Source organism: Choloepus didactylus, chromosome X, assembly GCF_015220235.1.
Source record: "Choloepus didactylus isolate mChoDid1 chromosome X, mChoDid1.pri, whole genome shotgun sequence".
NCBI classification, from domain to species: domain Eukaryota; kingdom Metazoa; phylum Chordata; class Mammalia; order Pilosa; family Megalonychidae; genus Choloepus; species Choloepus didactylus.
Window position 1 is genome coordinate 183,772,503 of NC_051334.1, and position 20,518 is coordinate 183,793,020.

Genomic DNA, 20,518 nt, shown 5'->3' on the forward strand with positions numbered 1-20,518 from the left:
ACCACAGGAAGCTAGCTATGGGTTTGCCATATGGTCCTGCAACCCAGTTTTTGGGTATATACCTGGAAGAACTGAGAGTAGGGACATGAATGGACATTTGCACACTGGTGTTTATGGTGGCAGTATTCATAATTTTTAATGGATGGAGGTGGCCTAAGGGTATATCAACTGACAAATGGAATGGTGAGCTGTGGTGTATACATAGTATACATACAATGGAATATTGAGTGGTGGTAAGAAGGAATGAAGTTGTGAGGTATGAAACTAGGTGAATGGACCTTGAAAACAGTATGATGCATGAAATAAGCCAGAATATAAAAGACAAACATTATAATGTCTCATGAATATGGACTAACTATAATGTGCAAACTCTGAGAATTGAATCTGAGAGCATAAGTTTTCAGGGGAAGGTTTATTGTAAAGGTACCTAAATTGTAAGCTCTTACAGTAGTCACATATATTCATGAGTTGTAACAGTTATTTCTAAATTCTGAGATGCTGAGCTGTTTGTATATCCTCATTGGTCCATGGAACTTTGGGTATCTGTGACATCTGAGACTCAGAGCCAGAGTTTAACAGGTATGAATGTCAACATTACCCCATACGTCAACTGTTAATAAAGCTGAAAAAGAGATCAGACTTAAATTAGATATTGGAATGAAATGGCGTTGGTTAGGACTAAGGTAAATCAGACTAATGGGTAAAGGATGATATTGACAGTGTTTTAAAACTTCAACTTCTGTATGAGACCAAAGGTAGAGATGTTGATTTAGTGCAAAATCTGTATTTTCTGTATCACACTATATAATTTAACTTCTATATTCAGTTTATTCAAACACCATAATTACATGGAACCTTGAATAGGGAGTGAGAGCTGGTTGGTTTGTACAGGTTAGCATGAAGCCCTGATACATCCCAGAGCTATTTGGGCAAAGAGTAAAAAGTATTTGCAAAGCTCCCTTGAGGGACTGGGGAAAATGTGGAAATATTAAACTTCCACACCTGGGGAATTACTAATATTGTCACAAGCATTGGGGGCTATCAGTTTAGTAGGCCAAGCCCTCAATCTTGGGTCTTGCCCTTATGAAGCTTGTTACTGCAAAGGGAAGACTAAATCTACTTATAATTGTGCCTAAGAGTCACCCCCAGAGAACCTCTTTTGTGCTTAGATGTGTCCTCTCTCTCTAAGCCAACTCAACAGGTGGACTTACTGCCTTCCCCCCTACATGGGACATGACTCTCAGGGGTATAAATCTCCCTGGAAATGGGGGGCATGACTCCCAAAGATGAGGCTGGCCCTGGTGTTGTGGGATTGAGAAAGCCTTCCTGACCAAAAGGGCAAGGGTAAATGAAACAAAATAAAGTTTCAGTGGTTGAGAGATTTCAAATGGAGTCAAGAGATCATTCTGGAGGTTATTCTTATGCATTATACAGATAAAAACTATATAGATATAGTTTTTAGTGTATTAGAATAGCTAGAAGGAAATACCTGCAACTGTTGAACTGCAATCCGTTATCCTTGATCCTTGAAGATGATCATACAACTATATAGCTTATATGGTGTGACTGTGATTGTGAAAACCTTGTGGCTCACACATCCTTTATCCGGTGTATAGACAGATGAGTAGGAAAATGAGGACAAAAAGTAAATGAATAATAGGGGTGGGAGGAGGGGTATGAGATGTTTTGGGAGTACTTTCTTCTATTTTAATTTTTAGTCTTTTTATTTTTTGGAGTAATGAAAATGTTCAAAATTGATTGTGGAGATGAATGCAGAACTATATGATGATACTGTGATCAATTGGTTGTGCACTTTGGATGGTTCTATGGTGTATATATATATATATATATATATATATATATATATATATATATCAATAAAATTGAATTTAAAAATACCAGCTTGGGAAGTGTCAGCTCAACAAACAATTAAAACTACTTATTAGCAATATAAAATTTCCATAGATAAAATTTTAAGAAATAGTTTTGGAACATGTTTGAATCTCCTACCTAAGTTAAATGCATGGGTTCTCTGTAAGAAGAGTTGAAAAGCTATACATTGTGTCAATTTGAGGATCCACTATAATTTCCAAGTGTACTAAAATAGAATAGTACCAGGATAGTTAATTTCATTGTTATTGCAAATTAAGTTCCCATTTAAGTCCTTAATCTTTGTGTTTAGGTTACATAAAGGCTTGGCTATTGTATTGGTTTGAAGCCATATATACTGCAGAAAAGATCATGCTCTTTTAATCCATTCCTGTGCATGTAGACCTATTGTGGGTTGGACCCTTTGATTAGGTTGAGGAGTGTCCCAGGGTGGGCCTTAATCCTCTTATTGGAGTCCTTTATAAGAGGATAAAGCCCAGAAAAAAAGCCCCAGAGAGAAAGAGAGAGGAAGCCACTGAAGCCAGAAGCTGAAAGGAATGAAAACTGGGAGAGAAGGACTAGCAGACATAGCCATGTGCCTGGCCACATGATAGAGGATTCCCAGATCGCCAGCATCCTTTCTTCAGAGAGGATCCTGTTTATGCCTTAATTTGGATGTTTTCACAGTCATAGAAGTGAAAACTTCTAGGTTAATAAATCCCCAAGGAACACCAAGGATTGCCAGCAAACATCCAGAAACTAGGAAGAGGCAAGGAAGGATTGTCTCACACAGGTTTCATGAGGAGCATGGCCCTGCCAACACATCGATTTTGGACTTCTATCCTGTGAGACGATACATTTCTGTTCTAAGTCACTCAGTGTGCCAGTTTGAAACTGTTATGGACCCCGGGAAGAGCCATAATATTTTAATCTAATCTTTTGGGTGGAATCTTTTGGTTGGATGTTTCCATGGCAATGTGACTCAACCAACTGTTGGTGAGATCATTTGATTAGATCATTTCCACAGAGTTGTGGACCCTACTCATTCTGGGTGGGTCTTGATTAGATCTCTGGAATACTTTAAGAGAGCTCACAGAAAGGAGAAGGTCAGAGAAGCTGAGAGAGACATTTTGGAGATGACCATTGAAACCAGACACTTGGGAACACTTGGAAATGCAGACAGAAAGACATTTGGAGATGCTAAGCTAAGAGAAGAAACCTAGAGTTTTCCCTGGAGAAGCTAAGAGAGGACTCTCAGACACTTAGAGAGAAATGCCCCAGGAGAACCAAGCAGAGAGCTGAAAGAAGCTGAGAGAGACAGAAGCCCAGAGATACTTTGGCGAAAGCCATTTTGAAACACATCCCAGGAGCAAATGACCAACAGACACCAGCCATGTGCCTTCCCAGCTGACAGAATTGTTCCAGATGCCATTGACCTTTCTTCAGTGAAGGTATCCTCTTGTAGATGAACTTGGTTTGGACACTTTTATGGCATCAGAACTGTAAATTTGTAACCCAATAAATCCCCCTTTTTAAAAGCCAATCCATTTCTGGTACTTTGCATACTGGCAGCTTTAGCATAGTGGCTCAGTTTCTGGTATTCTGTTATTGCAGCCCTAGGAAACTAATATTGGGGTATAGGATAATCTTATGAATTTTATTGCTCACATTTTTATCAGTCCATTTAAACTTATTGTGATTACTTATATATCTGGATTTTCTTACTATTTTATTTTCCATCATATGGTAATTCCTATTTTATTATCTGAAAATTTTTCCTTGATTGTTTTTCCTCATTTCTTGCCTTTATTGAATTGAGATTTTTTACCTCTCTCATTTCAGTTTTTCACTTTACTTTCTGCTTCAGAAAATATGCAATACATTTCTACCAATTTTTACACTTGTAATTTTTAACATGCCCTACTTAACTTTAGGCCTAAAGTTAGTCATGATGTTTTCCATTCTTCAGAATAATAAAATATAAGGACCTTAAAATACTTTAAATATGTCCATTACCATCTTGGCTTACTATGATAAAAGAATAATCATGATTGTGAAGACACAGTGAGTTTCAGGCTGAGTTGACTACTGCAAAGGCACAAAAAATCTTGTCCACTAAGTAGTGGTTAAACTATAGGATGGGATCACCAGATTAACTGTGAAAGAATAACTCTAAGAAAATCCAAGCCCTGGAAAGACTGTCTCCCAGAACAAAGGCAAGCATGAGGCTTAGAAAGGTGAAGTGAGATTCATTCTCCTGGCCTTGGGTGCTCATGGAGGAATAGCTTAGCTGGATCAAGCTAGTCTCCAGAAAGGGGGCATGGTACTTGGGTGATGTCAGCATTCCTGGCTGCAAGGCTGTACCCAAAGGATGCAGACTTTGGCTTTTGGTGTGCATATTTCCTGTATTGATCTTGGGCTGCAGACCTCTTGATATATTTCTTGTTACTTAGAGAAAGTAGGTGTTTTGTAGCCTGTCTCAGGCTAACCTATGACACAGTATGGGGATTGAGTTCCTCTCCTTCTCTTGGAGTGCTCTCAGTTGCCTGTCCAGCCTGCTGGCCATGGTTAATCCCTCTCTTCTGGAACTTTGGCTGCAGAAGCAACAGAATATATCTGCCCCATCTAGCTGTAGAATAATGAGAGTTTGGGAAACTGAATGTTGTTTGCTGTATGTCTGCTCATAAGGATTGCTCCAAAAAATACTTATTTTTGCAACAAGAGATCCTAGTGGTTTATGTCCAAAATCCTTGCATGACAAAAGGCACAAAACATGGTTTCACAAGGCAAAGAGTGTTCAGCTTAAAGAAGTTTTTTTTCTCATCAGTTCAAGATTGGTTGGTTGTAGTGGAGCTCAGGCACAAGCCTACTCATGAGCCCTAAATCCTTTTGCTGAGTGTTTTAGTCTCCTAGGCTCCTCATGCAAACCATGCAAAGGGATGGCTTAAACAAGGGGAATTTAATGGCTCATGGTTTTGAGATCAGGGAAAGTCCAAATCTAGGCATCACCAAGGCAATGCTTTCTCCCAAAGACTGTGGTGTACTGGGGCTGGCTGCCAGTGATCCTCGGTCATGGACTCCCCTGTCACATGGCAATGACATGGAGGCCTCTCTGTTCTCTTCTGGGTTTCATTGACCTTCAACTTCTTGCTTCTGCTTCCCATGGCTTTTTCTCTCTCTGTATGTCTGAATTTCATTCTGCATAATTATAAAGGACTCCAGTAATAGGATTAAGACCCATTATGATTGAGGTGGGCCACACCTTAACTGAAATAACCTCATCAAAATGTCCTACTTACAATGGGTTCACACCCACAAGAATGGATTAGTTATGAACATGATTTTCTGAGGTACATATAGCTTCAAACCATCACACTGAATATACATAATATAGTTACTTAGTCACTATTAGGCTGTTTTTCTGCTGATTCTGATTAGTTTCCTGTGAAGAAGTTTCTCCAATTCTTTCTTCTGAGGCACTAACTGCTTGCTATCTTACATCCTCCAGGTTCACGGTCATACAGAAATCAAGTCCATATGCACATAATGAAGACTCAATGAGGATTTCTTTTGGCACAATTGTTTTTTTTTTTAATTTTAGATAGTTTAGCTTTATCATCTTCATATACCCCCAAATATGACATTGTTCTTTTATACTAATCATTTTTGTTAGTTAACCACATGGTTAATATTTTCTTCATTTGGCTTTCCTCTTGCATCTTAGACTTAACTTCTGGGATCTTTTTTTTTAATTCTTGAAATACACACATATGCACATAAGTAGATGAGACAATTTGTGTATATACATGGGTTCATATACTCACATTTATCATCTTGCTATGTCAGCTGAGAAGGCCTGGAAACAATGACATCTCAGTAGCAATGAGCCTACCTAGCACACAGATATTGGTTTCTAATTCCACCTTCTAGTAGAAGAAACCAGGGCTCCCTAGAGAAATGACTAATTCTAGCATGGGGGCAGGGAATACACAAAATGGTTCTGGAGTAACTTGCAGTGCTGGAAAGTAGGGAAGTGTTCCAAAACAAAAGGAAGAGGTATATAAAGAGACATAGCCAATGGAAAGAGCTCACAATGACCAGAGGTAGTACAATTTGAGCAACAACAATAAAATAATGTAGTAGTGGATTATAATCCAAAGTATAAAATAAATCTCCACAAGTCCATATTGATATGAGCAAATGATTGAACAAATAAATAAATTGAAGGGGGTGTGGTACAGAAACTTCTTTACAGGAGAATTCTAAATAATATATGTAGCTACCTTCCCTCCAGGAGGTGGAGCTCAGTTTTCTCCCACCCCTTTGTGTGGGCTGAACTCACTCCCAAAGAATGGAGTATGGAAAGGGAAAAATATTAACTGTATAGTGGATAACCTAGCAGACACTACCTTAACCATATGATGAATTTTGATATCCCTGGTGTGATGTCATATGGGTATCGAGATACCCCCTAATATGATGTGACAAAAAGGGCACCTCACCTCTGTGCTATTCTTTCCCAAAAGCCCATGACTTCAATCTTATCATGGGAAATGATATCAGACACGTCCAAACTGGGGGGCATTTTATAAGATACCAGACTGATAGTCCTCAAGCCTGTTGTGCCAGTTTGGACATATCATGTCCCCCAAAATACCATGTTCTTTGATGTAATTTAGTGGGGGCAGATGTATTAGTGTTGATTAGGTTAGAACCTATTGATTGAGTGTTTGCATGGAGATGTGATTCAATCAACTGTGGGCAAGACCTTTGATTGGATAATTTCCATGGAGGTGTTACCCCACCCATTCAGGGTGGGTCTTAATTAAATCACTGGAGCCATATAAAAGAGCTGATTAACAGAAGGAACTCAGTGCTGCTGCAGCCAAAAGCAACATTTTGAAGATGGCTGTTGAAAGCTGATGCCAACATTTTGGAGAATGTTATTTGAAATGCAACCTGGGAGCAAGTAGACGCCAGCCACATGCCTTCCCAGCCAACAGAGGTTTTCCGGATGCCGATGGCCTTTCTCCAGTAAAGGTACCCTTTGTTGATGCCTTAGCTTGGACACTTTTTATGGCCTTAAGACTGAAAATTTGTAACCTAGTAAACTCCCTTTATAAAAGTCAGTCCATTTCTGGTGTTTTGCATTCTGACAGCATTAGCAAACTGGAACACCTGTCAAGGTCTTGAAAACAAAATAAGACAGAAATTGCCACTGACCAGAGGAGACTGGGGAGACATGACAACTAAATGCCACATGGCACCCTGGATTGGACCCTGGAGCTGAAAGAGGACATAAAGGGAAAAAATGGTGAAATCCAAATGAAGTCTGAAGTTTATTTTATTGTAAAGTACCAATGTCAGTGTTTAGTTTTGATGAATGTACCATAGTAATGTAAGAAGTTAACAAAAGGGTAAACTGGGTGAGGGGTATATGAGAACTCTCGGTACTATCTTTGCAATTTTTCTGAAAATATAAAACCATTCTAAACTTAAAAGTTTATTAAAAATACAGTCTTCTGAAAAAAATGGAAAAAACAATCCCGAGTGGTGGCAAGGATGCATAGGATCTGGAACCCTCATACATTGCCAGGAGGAATGCAAAGTGACACAACAAATTTGCAAAACAGTTTGGCAGTTTCTTATAAAATTAAACATAAGTTTACTATATGAAACAGGAATCCTACTCCTAGATATTATCCAAGAAACATGAAAAAGAAGATTTATGTTCAATCAATAACCTTTGTAAGCAAAAGTTTTATGGTAGGTTTATTTACAATCATGAAAAACTGAAAGCAACCCCAAAGTCCTTCAACAGGTAAATGAATAAGTGAACTGTGGCCCATCCTCACAGTGAACTATTACTCAGGCATGGGAAGCAGATTGGTGCTCTCCCAGGACTTGGGGTGAAGGGATGGGTTACCTACAAAAGGGCAGCATGGGAGAATTTTAGGGAGTGATAGAACTGTTCTGTATCATTCTTGAGTGTGCTGGTGGTTACATGTATGTATGGATCTGTCAAAACTCATAGAAATGCACACCAAAAAGAGTAGTATTCTGCATGGGTTTTTTTTTTCCAAATTTTTATTGTGGTAACATATATACATCACATTTCCCATTTTAACCACTTTTAACTATACAAGTATATAATGTTAATTACATTCACAATGTTGTGCTACCATCACCACCACTCATTACCTAAACTTTTCCATCACTCCAAATAAAAATTATGTACCCATTAATCTGCATGGACTTTTTAAAACATAAACATATGACTAAGAAAAATGCTGAAAGAAAAAGGATGGGCTATGATATACCAGTTAAATTCTTAGGAAAAGAAGGTAGTGTTCACCTGATGTCTTCCATTACAAAGTTACTCTTCTTCCCCCCTTTCTATAAATTTGAAAGGAAGCCACTATGCACAGCCCACTCTTAAGATGTAGAGAGTTTCCTTAAGATGAGGGTGAAGTATTTACATAAATTATTTGGAATATTTGAATATTTTTAGCATTTCACTAAAATTTTTGTATTGGCTTTTTTGCTATGTCTGAATTTTTGAGGTGTGGTTACTCCAGGGATTGCAAATATGTACCAAACATTTCACAGTCACCTGAGAGAATTTCACCACTAAAAGTAAAACTTAGAAGCTTTTTACAAAGATAGTCTCATTACCCTCTGCCTTTATGATGCAATTGTCATATGTATTTACATCTTCATACATTGAATGCTGCACCCGACAATGTTCTAATTTTGCATTCAACATTCATGCATTTTTTTCAAATAAATTAATAGTTTTTAAATATTCACACAGATATTTACAATTTTTCTTATCTTTCTTTCTTCCTCCTCTTCCTTCCAAAGTTTCCTCTGGTATCATTTCTTTTAGCAAAAATTTATTTTAGTGTAGGGGTGCTGGAGAGAAATTTTCTTAATGTTTTCTCATATGAGAATGTTTTTAATATGTCTTAATTCCTGATGGGTATTTTTATTGGTTGTGTAGTTCTGGATTGACAGTTCTTTCCTTTCAACATTTTTAATGTAAAATCTATAACTATTTCAGTTGTACTCCTATTCATACTGTCATTGTTCTCTAGCTGCTTTCAATATTTTTCTTCATATTTGAAACTCAATAATGTGAGTATAATTCATCAAGACATGATTTTCTTTGAGTTTATTCTGTTTGGGGTTTGATGAGATTCTTGAATATAAATTTATATCTTTGACACATTTTGGGATTTTTTGGTACCATTATTTATTAATAAGTATTTCTTTTCCACCCCAATCTCTTTCTACTTTACTTATGGAATTCTAATGCTATGAATGTTAGACCTCTAAATACTGTCCCAAATGTCTCTGAGACTGTTCATATTTTTTTCCAAAAAGTTTTTCTATTTGCCGTCTAATTGGATCATTTTAATTGATTTAAATTCAAGTTTCCTGATTCTTTCCTGTCATTTGCATTTTCCTGTTGAGCCCATCTAATCAGTTTTTTGCCTCATATATTTTATCATTCAGTTCTAAAATTCTATTTTTAAAATATTTTGTAATTCTCTCCTGAGAACTATCTTTCCATTAATTTTAAGTGTGTCTTCCTTTATCTAATGGATCATAATTATAATAGCTTCTTTAAAGAATTTGTGTGATAATTTCAACATCTGTGTCATCTTGAGATTGGCAGCTATTGATTTTATTTTCTCTTGAGATCTTTTTACATTTTAATTATTCATTACATGTTGCATAACTTTGGGTGATATCCCGAACATTTTGACTATTATGCTGTATAGAGTTTGGATCCTGTTGATATCTGCTGGAGATAAATTTTTTTTTATTTAGCAATCAACCTGGTTTGGTTCAGACTGCAAGTTGTGTCTCACTGTTTGTGGGAGGTAGGTCTAATCTCAGTTCAGTTTTCACAGTCTTATTTGTCCTGCCCTTGTGCCACTCAGAGCTGTTCTGAAATATGAGCTGTGGTTTATGTATGAATTCATTTTTCAAAGCATTTACTCAGCTGCTTTGTGTCTGTCTCTCACACGAGCAGCTCAGCAATGAGCCTGGGACTTTTGGGGGTTTATACAGAGAATTATGTGATACCTCTCTTGGGCTCTGTTCTGTCTGGGATTCCTCCCACACTCTCTGGTTTGAGGGTGTTCTTTTCTCTCATTCCTCTGTTCAAAGGGCAGTATTTCATAGTTTTATCTGCCTTACAATCACTACAGAGCTCCTCAACTGACAACACTGCACAGCTCCTCAACTGGGGCCTGCTCTTGGGTCAAAAGCATGAGATGAGAAAGAAATAAATAGAGAAATAAAAAAAGAGATTCCTCCATACTCTTCAGACTGTAGGAGGTCCTTTTGCCAAATATAATTAGCCAGTGGGATAGAGTTTATTTGGGGGTTTTCAACACCCATGCTAGGGTTTCTTCATTTCACAAATGGGACTTTTACCTTGAGTCAAATTCAGGAGGGAAAAGAAAAAAAAAATGGGAAACTCATCCCAATATGGGCCATATAGCTAGGTTTTTACTCTCCTCCACTTTCTGCCTCTTTGTTTACTTTTTAAAGCAATCAGGTAGTTGCTTTTTGTAATCTGTCCAGATATTTTAGTTATACTCAGTGAGAGAGATTAGGCTATATCAAGCTTAATCTGTCTTGGCCAGATATGGAACTTCAACCATTCTATACACTTATGTTTTAGATATAACTGTCATAAACAGTTTGTAGTTAGATATTTTTTGTTCTTTGAACATATCTTCTGATATTCCTTTTATTTTAGTCCATTTACAGTTAATGTCATCATGGATATATTTGTAATTGTATCGACTATCTTATTTCATGCATTTCATTTCTCTCATTGTTCTGTATTTCCTTTTAACACCTTTCTTCCCTTCTTCTGGGTTATTTTTACCATTCACTATACTAGTTTGGAAGTTTGACTCATTGTTTTTATTACTTCAGTGGTTTCTTAGAAATTAAAACTTACAAATTGCAGTTATAAAAGCCTATTATTGCCACAATTAAACTATCAGGAAACCACAAATGTTGGACAGGATGTGGAGAAAATGGAACACTCATTCACAGCTTCTGTGGAAGACAGTTTGGCAATTCCTCAGAAAACTAAATATCAAGTTGCCCTATGACCCAGCAATTCTGCTACTCAGTATATACCTAGATGATCTCAAAGCAGGAACACGAACAGACATCTGCATACCGATGTTCATAGCAGCATTATTCACAATTACCAAAAGATAGAAACAATCCAAGTGTCAATCAACACATGAGTAGGTAAGCAAAATGTGGTATACATATGATCGAATATTATGCAGTAGCAAGAAGGAGTGAGGTCCTGAAGTATGCAACAACATGGATGAACCTTGAGGACATTATGTTAAGTGAAATAAGTCAGGCATGAAAGGATAGATATTGTATAATTTCACTAATATGAACCACCCAGAAAATGTAAACTCAGAGTCTTAAAATGTAGAATATAGGGAACCTATATATAGACAGAAGCCAGAGAAGGGGGAGCGGTTACCTAATATGTCCAGATTTGTTAATGAGGTTGAATTTAAATCTATGGGAAGTGATAGAGGGGATGGTACTTATTGTGAATATAAGTAACAGTGCCTATTGAACGTGAATACAATTGAAAGGGGTTGCTTATAGTTATGTATCTCACCAATTAATGCTACAAATGTAAATAAGTTCTTGAATGAACAGCTTCAAAGGTATGACATTTGTACAAAGAGTTAATAATAGAGTGGTATATGGGGAAAATAACCCATGCATGCTATGGACTATATTTAACAGCAATACCTTACTAGTACTAGGGGGAAATAATTTAGTGGGATAAGGGATATGGGGTGTTTTGGGTTTTCTTTTATGTGTGGCTGTGTATATCTGTTATTTTTCTGAAATAAGGAAGCTAAGCCTACTTATAAACATGCCTAAGAGTCACCCCCAGAGAACCTCCCTTGTTACTCAGATGTGGCCTCTCTCTCTCTAAGCCAACAATGCAAATAAACTCATTACCCTCCCCCTACAAGGGACATGAATTTCAGAGATGTAAGTTTTGCTGGCAATGTGGGACATGACTCCTGTGGATGAGCCTGACCCTGGCATTGCGGGATTGAGAATGCCTTCTTGACCAAAAGGGAGAAAAGAGGTGTAACAAAATAAAGTTTCAGTGGCTAAGAAGTTTTAAATAGAGCTGAGACGTCATTCTGGAGATTACTCTTATGCAAGTTTCAGCCAGATATTACAAATTGCCACTATATGTCAAGCCCCAACCAACAGTATTCCTGAAAATTCTAAAGAATACCCAGGGCTCTATCTAAGACTCTATAAAGGTTTTACTTATTAAGTTTATTTTCCAGAAACTTAAAACCTCCACACTGTTCCTGTGCCAGATAAGCCCTGAAACTTAGTGGTACCAGTCTCACCCATTACATCAACCAGTTGCATTTCTTACCCCATAATGTCAACAACCTTTTTCAACATGAAGAAGTTAGAATGGTCATTGCTCAAATATCCCTGAAGACTGAGAAAATGATCAAATGAGAGCGAGGAGCTGTAACTGAGAAGTTAGGATTTAACAGATGATTATGACTACTGATCATTATATAGCTATTTATTTTTAGTTTCTAGTGTATTGGAACAGCCAGAAGGAAATACATGAAATTGTGGAACTTTAACACATACTATACTTTGAAATTTGCTCTACAGCTACCTGTTAAACTGTATTTTGAAATTTATCACTTTTCTGTATATATATATATAATATTTCACAATAAAATGTTTTAAAAAATCTGTTATTAGCTATTCTCCTTCTTAACAATACAAAGACATTAGAGAATTTTGACTCCATTATCTTCCACTGAATTAATTTTATTATTGTCATTACTTTTTTCCATTACCATATATCTTATTATTATTGTAATGTTCATTGATATTTACTGATGCATTTGCCACTTTCTGTACTTTTAATTCCTTTTTGATTTTAGACCTTCTACGTCAGATCCCTTTTCTCAAAACTGATACTCAAATTCCACAAAACTCCCACTATACAGGCAGTTTAAGTTGTTAACTTATCTTTCTTGGTCCCCACCTTCACTAAGATTTTACCCTGGTAATTACTTATTGTCTTTTAAGACCTTCAGCTCTTTGAGAAGATTTTTTAACTGGCATTTATAATAGTTTTTAGCAGGGCAGATGATCTGAATATCTAGTCTGCCCTTAGCATAAGAATCTGAAGTCTCACTTTCTTAAGCTCTGTTAAATAATTTAAAACTTTTTAAAAAGTTTGCCCAGCATTTCTAGGTTTTTGTTTTTGGGAATGGGGTGGGGTGGGGCTTTCGCATAAGCCCTGTCTGCCATATTATTAGGTATCCATGAAGTAACTTTTAAAATATGTATTAAATGCTTTAGAGTAAACTAAAAGGTAAACCATAGTGATGTACATTATAATAAAAGTTGAGCATTTAATATTTACATTTTTTTAATTTGTCTATCTAATGCCCTTAGTTTGAAGTTGGCAATTTTTTTCTGTTGAATTGGGTTATTTTTGCATGTTTTTTATTTTTAAATATGAGTGTATTTTATCACTGCAGTGGCTGTGTGGTTACCATAGAATATATGGTAAATGTATGGCGTATTTTAATCTTTGTGAAATTATGGGAATTTGCATTGAAAACTAAATAGCCATAAATTTCTATGGTTAAAACTTTCTGAAATTTTTTGTCTTATTTGAAAAAATTAGGGTTTGTACTGAAAACATTTGTGAATTATTTATGATGATATCAGATGAGTTGTTTCCAAATATAATGTGAATATGAGGCTTTAACTAGAGTGCACTGAAACCCAACTGTGTGTTTTTTATGAATTGGCTCTTAGTAGCCAAGGCTGAATTATAGAAATAATTTCATGTGTGGTTTCTGGTTTAAAGTTATAAAATGGCACTCTTTCTCTAGAGAGTTTGATGATTAATTGAATTTTCTGACTTTCTTAGCTACTTTTGTGGAATTAGTAAGGTTTAAAATTTAGGCAATGAATATATACAAATATCAAATAACTTCTGTCCTAGTTTGCTAATGCTGCACTGAGTTCCATCTCTTTGAGTCAGCACCTTTATATGGCTCCACTGATCAAGGCCCACCCTGAATGGGTGGGGCCATGCCTCAATGGAAACATCTCATCAGAATCATTGCCCACAGCTGGGTGGGGCACATTCCAAGCAAATCCAACCATCACCAAAATGCCTGCCCCACAAGATTACAAAGACAATGGCATTTGGGGGACACAATACATTCAAACCGGCACATTCCACCCCCTGAACCCCAAAATGACATTATCTTTCCAAATACAAAATCACAAAAACTTAAATCATTTCAGTAACAAAAGTTAAGTACAAAATCCCATCAAAATCAATTTAGGCGTGGTCCGTCCTAAGGCACAATTCTCCTTTAGCTTTGGATCTGTGGACTTAGAACAAGTTATATGCTTCCAATATACAAAGGAGGGACATTCATAGGATGAACATTCCCATTGCCATAAGAAGAAACAGTAAGGAAAACAGGGTTAACAGGACCAAAACAGTTCTTAAAACCTGCAGGACAAACTCCATTAGATTTCAAAGTCTGAGAGTCATTAACAGAATAACGTTGCATCCTTGGGGCTTGAGAGAGCGGGAGCCTAACCCTTCCTAAAGGCCTTTTCGGCAGCCCTTTCCTCTCCAAACACTTAGGTGAGTGCTCCAACATACCCACACATTGGGGAGACCACCTTCTTGGCCCCACCCTCCTCAAACATCGGGGCTGCTCCCGGATTCCCTTCCATCTCCGGGGCACATGCTCAACCCCTTCAGAACAGTGTGGTGGCAGCCAGGCTCTCCCCAATTCCCTGGGAATGTGCTCCACCCTCTTTGGGACCTCGGGTGGCAAAACTCTTCCAGAGCATCGAGGTGGAAAGCCCGCCCTTGACCTCCAGGGCAAACTCACCCTTTCCATGCGTGTGGGCTGCTCCACTCTCCCAGCCCAAGGCCTCTTGACTCCAGACCTCAACCTCCATAGCTCTGTCTTTGAAGAAATTTTTCCTGCAATTTGTTCCTTGTCTGTCTCCTCCAGTCCAGACTGACAGTGGCTCTGTCTATAAAGTTCTCACAAAAATTCTGTTGGCTTTGCATGAAGCACACAGGGGTCAAAGCCATCAGACAATAGGAGTTTCCACAAATCCTTTCTGGATAATTCCATCTCCAATCTTGGCTTGTACTGAAATGGCGGCTGGGTTCCATGTTCAGTTACATCCTCACATTGGGCTGTAGCTTCTGGGATTCCACCCCCTGGAAGCTCATAATTTTCCAAGCCATCAGCTTCTGGTTTCTTTGAACCCAAGAGTTCAGTTCTAAGTTTATCTCTCTCTGCTCGCATTTTACTATAAGCTGCAAGGAGAAGCCAGGATATATCCTCCACATGTAGTCTGGAGATCTCCTCAGCTAAGTATTCCAGGTTGTTGCTTCCAGATTCTTCCTTCCATATGACACCAGGACTCAATTTTGCCAAATTCTCTGCCACTTTAAAACAAGGATCGCCTTTCTTCCAGTTCACAACAACACATTGATCATCTCTGTTCAAGACCTCGTCAGAAGTATCTTTAGAGTCCATATTTCCACAAGCAGTCTCTTTAAAGCAGTTTTGGCCTTTTCTATCAAGCTCCTCACAACTCTTCCAGAAACTCCCCATTATCCATTTAAAAAGCCGTTCCAAAATGGTTGGTATTTGCAAACTCAGCAGCAAAAGCACCCCACTTCTGGTACCAAAATCTGTCCTAGTTTGCTAATGCTGCACTGAGTTCCATCTCTTTGAGTCAGCACGTTTATATGGCTCCACTGATCAAGGCTCACCCTGAATGGGTGGGGCCACGCCTCAATGGAATCATCTCATCAGAACCATTGCCCACAGCTAGGTGGGGCACATTCCAAGCAAATCCAACCATCACCAAAACGCCTGCCCCACAAGATTACAAAGACAATGGCATTTGGGGGACACAATACATTCAAACCGGCACAACTTCTCAAATTGGTGTTAGAGGTATCACCATGATTGTGACAAAGGAATTGTTTCATGGCACCACTGAAAACAATATTTCAATTTTAAAAATCCATTAAAATAGCATGGACCCTTTGATACTAGGTGCCTCAAACCTCTGAATTTGCTGGTGTTCTTTGGCTTTGAATGGAAGTTAGCAGTAGTTGGAATATCTTTATATTTTTAGACAGCAGATGCTGTTTCAGATGGTAATGACAGGGGGAATTATCTGGACCTGTACATTTTGAGGCAATTACAATTTCAAAGTTAAATGCCAGTTTTGAATATGGCACATTAGAATTGGGGAACCAATGTAGTAAGTGAAAGAATGAAAAAGGAGATATGTGCATATGTCAACAAGGGACTTTTTAATGGATTGAGCATTCATTATAGAATAATAAGGAATGTAGTAAAGTTAAGTTGGTATTCAATACCTGAGAATGTGACTTTGTTTTCAGTAAAATGATCTGTCTCTGCTCTCTGTTTTGTAGTCACAAAAACAAAACAAAACAGAACTAAAGTAATGTACACTTTTAGTCTGATAATAGCAATCAAATATATATGTGCCCAATAAGTGAAAGACATGGGAAAATATAGAAACACTCTCCTCCTTTCATAAGGTATTAAGAAATTAGGAAAGGCACATGTAATTGGTGGGAAAATGGTAGGTAATACCTGAAGAGAAAAGTGCTGATATGAGAAATTTTATTAGGTTAAGTAAAAATTTATACACTATATTTAGTTATAAGTCATGTAAAATGATCAGGAAGGTATACTTATACATTTATATATTTGGAAAGCCTTTGTGAATTATCATATAGAACAGCACACAAAATGTACTAAATTAGTGGGATTAGGTGACTATGATTTGGTAATAAAGACTCAATCTTGGGCAGCAAGAGTCATGAAGATACAGGAAATATAAACAGGAAGAAGTTGTATAGTCTTTGCATTTTTGGGACTCCAAAAGTGAGCTGTGGCCAAATGATTAAGAATTTGATTAACTGTGGCCGAGATCTTAGAAAGAGACTGTGCAAGTACTACTCTTGGTTGCCCTGGTTTCTGAGATTTTTTTCCCTCATGTTGATGATATTATAATAGAGAAAATCACATTTTAATAAAGTAAATAGCATTTAGGGGTGCAGCCACAAGTGCTGTGGCTTGGTCTGCCCAAGAGGAAGAAGCATGGTAGAGTTTGGAAGGATGTTATACTGATATTACAGGAAGAAGGGATTCAGTTCTGAGCTCAAGAATGTTTTTATCCTACCACCAGTTTGTCACTTCTCTCTCTTAGGTGAATGTGGGGTTTGTGACCCTATTTGTCTTATCTATTGGCATCATAATGAGGCAACCCTGAATTCGGAAATGGAAGGGGCTTTCATCAAAAGGCTTGGGTTGCTGAACCTGCTGCTACAGTTGTTCTCTCTGACCTCTTGCTGTTGTTAAAGGGGGCTGAGCCTGCCCAGAATAGGTATAATAGGGAGTTCAACAAGTGCCCTGATTGCATGTTGACTGATTGCATAGGATAGATAAAGCTGAAGAAAGATACTATATTAGTCAAGAAAGACTGTGACTTATTGCTTTCAATTACCCATTACTTATCCACTGACCAAACTTTTAGTTAGGCTTCTCTTCTCCTTCAGGACCCTGAACTTTGACTCGCCCTGTTTAAGCAAACACTAAAATGCAGACATCCTCTTTTAAAGGCCCATTCTGAGAACTGGCTGACTGCAGGGGGAAGGAAGGGGTCCTGTTAAACCACCTTGATCCTGCCATATGCTCACTAGCAAGGGCTTACCTCACCTCCCTCCCCCACCCAACTCACTCTCTAAACACCCCCAGACCCAGGAAATTCCTGTTAGCCCTGCTTACCCCTCCCTATGAAAGATAAGCTTCTTTCTGTTTGATTTGGAGACACTTGCAAAACCAGAGGTTCGAGCATTCTCCCTATTGCAATAGGTTTTTTGAATAAAGTACATCCTTACTCATCTGGATTTGTTGTTATTTGATAGCTATAAAAACAACCACTAAATCTTAGTGCTTAACATGGTAAAGTTTATTTTCTTTCACACATTGCAGATCAATGGTTGGTTCCATGCAGTTTTCCAGAAACCTAGACTTCTTCAATCTATTTGTTCCACCATTTCTAAGCCTTTGGAGTCCATCATGAATCATCTGGCCAGTAGACAAGAAAGGGAGCATGGAGGATCACAAAACAGATTTTATAGGCCAGGTCTGTAAAGGAGTAACACACTTCATGTTGAACCACATTCCATTTGCCAAAACTCAACCACCTAAAATTCAACCACCTAATTGCAAGAGCCCTAAGAAATGTAGTCTACCAGTCATTTCAGGAAGGAGAAGATATCATGGTTATTGCCAAGAAAGAGCTAGCATTCTGTAGCACATCCGATGTCTCTGTCGGGACTAAAAGTGAATTTAATAGACTGGCGTGATGAATTAAATGCAATAATAATAATAAAAATAACAAAAGATAAAGTCAATGCAAATATATGAGGGTTCTAAAATCCAGCTACACAAGTACAAGAGTCAAAGAAAACCACAATAAAGAGGGTTTATTTTGTGCAAGAACAAGACAAAATGACTAGGTGAATGGCTTGAGGCATGTGGTATATATACCTAAGAGAAAGACTAATGACGCCAATACTATCATCCTTCCCTCTACCCCAGCAAAGTAAAAAATCTAACAGTGGCAGGAGAAGAACAAGTTTCTTTTTTAACAAGTGTAGGACACTCATTTTTATTGATGTTTTAGCAAAATATCAAGTACACTGAAAGGGGTACTGAGGTGTCTCATAGTTCTGAGGAAATATTTTAATAGCAAAGATTCAAGAAGGGCTGAAACCATGGTAGATCTGTGACTTCAGCAGCTGACAATTGTGAATCTTCTGCCTAAAATTCTGACACTGTCATGATTTGGCTCTGAAGACTTCCAGTCTCTGTATCAATGTTTTTAAATGCCCTGAAGAGGAAATTTTCCTTGTCCACAGAGCATTCAGCTATGGTTACAGATTCAAAGTTACCTCATTCAAACATTGATATTGATTTCCTTTTTGTATTGAGGTTGTTCCAAGGGGAGGGGGAATTATGGTGAGATGAAGTCTTGTGCAGAAGTGTATAATACAGATGGGAGTAAAAGACTAACATTTAAGTGAAGCCCAAGAAAAGTAGGAGATGATATGGAGTGATTTTATCTATATTCATTGGGTCTCCATTTTTCAACATCCTATGATGGAAGCAAGTGATATTCCCAAGATGAGTTAGATGCAGAAGGCCCAATCTGCCCCTTGCTATGCCTGGCCACATGGCCCTAGGCTACATTTCCATATTCCTGTGCTACAGCTGGAAGGCAGCATTCCAGAGCCTTGCCTTCAATAATCATCAAATCTAGGCACACCAATGTCTTCATTTCAGGTCGAGAAAAGTGTGTTCCATGAAAGCTGTCTAAATAAAATAGTGTGGCGATTCATACAAAAGATAAGCAATTAAGAGAAGAAACCATGGTTGGAGCAGCATTGCAGAGCCTTGATGGACAGTGTATGGAGAAACTGCTAGCTGTTCACCATAATTCATCTTCATCTTCCTCCTAGGCACATAGCTTAGGTAAATTGAATTATCTACCCCTTTTAGACATGTTTTTAATCTGCATTCCTGAGGGTGTGACCCAACATAAATAGGATCTCTTGAAGATGTCTTATTTTTTTAGTTAATGTGTGGCCCAACTGAATGTAATCTGGATTACTGGAGGCCTTATAAAGAGAAAGAAACCAGAAGCCAGAGTGAGAGAAAGCCACAGGTGGGAAACAGAAGTAGGAAATCAGCAGGACCTGGGAAGAGGAAAGGAGAGGACATCACCTTGTGACAGGAAGTAGAGATAAAGTAAAGGAATCCCAAGGATTGCCTGCAAGCCAGCCACAGAATGCTAGTGACCCTGGGAGGAAGCAAGCCTAGTCTCCAAAACTGTGAGACAATAAATTCCCATTGTTTAAGCTAACCGTTTGTGTGGTATTTGTCCTAGTAGCCTGGCAGACAAAGACATAGCTAAAATACATTTCTCAGCCTCCCTTGCAGTTAGATGTGGCCATATGACAGAGTTATAGCCAATGGAATGCTAGGGAAAAAATGATGCATCCAGTTCTAGTCCTGGACCATGAAGATTTTTTCCTATGAGCTCTTCCTTATTCTTTTCTCTTTCAATGTACTCAAGTGGCAACCCCCTAGATGAACATTGAAGCCTCAATTTAAAGACAGTAGAGCTGCCAGCAGCCTGAGTCCCTGAAGGACTGTGGAGCAGAGAATCTACCAAAAACCCAAAACCTAGCTGTGAGTGAAAAACAATCTTGTAATATGTTGAGTTCTATTTGTTAACACACTCTAAACCTTAATGTAGATATTAGTACCAGATAAAATGAATTTCTGTAACAAAAATCTGAGGTATTAGTCATTGTCTTAGTAGATAGGAAAAGTTTATAGTAGTCTGGGACCATAGATCTCCAGATTATGTAGGGGAAAAGTGTTTGATCAAACTCTCTTTCAATACTGTAGAA